This window comes from Nematolebias whitei, chromosome 19 (genome assembly GCF_014905685.2).
Source record: "Nematolebias whitei isolate Nwh7 chromosome 19, NemWhi1, whole genome shotgun sequence".
In the NCBI taxonomy this organism is placed as follows: domain Eukaryota; kingdom Metazoa; phylum Chordata; class Actinopteri; order Cyprinodontiformes; family Rivulidae; genus Nematolebias; species Nematolebias whitei.
This window is the reverse complement of record NC_056516.1, coordinates 23,816,926-23,817,351: the sequence shown is the minus strand read 5'-3', so window position 1 is coordinate 23,817,351 and position 426 is coordinate 23,816,926.

Genomic DNA, 426 nt, shown 5'->3' with positions numbered 1-426 from the left:
GCAAATCTTCTTGCCACCGCTTGCATTCATGTTCCATCTTGGATTAGCTGCACTACCTGAACAACTTCAGTGGGCTGCAAAAGATGCCTCATGGTGCCTCTATGTGTGACAGCACTGACAAAATGAAAAAGTGACTAAAAGTTCAACCAGAAAGGATGAGAACAAAGAAATGACCTGTGGTCATTACCTGCAGAATCACTCGTTTGTTGTCTTGCTAATTGCCTCTCATTCCACCTGTTGTGTGTTCCATTTGCACAGCAGCAGGTGACACTGATTCACAATAAGTGTTACTACACAACTGGTGACATTGATTCCACAAAGGTGAGACTGATTTGGAGTTACATTGTTTTGTTTAGGTGTTCCCCTTATTTTATTGTATTTTGAGCAGTGTATATACTCTCTCTCTCTCTCTCTCTCTCTCTCTCT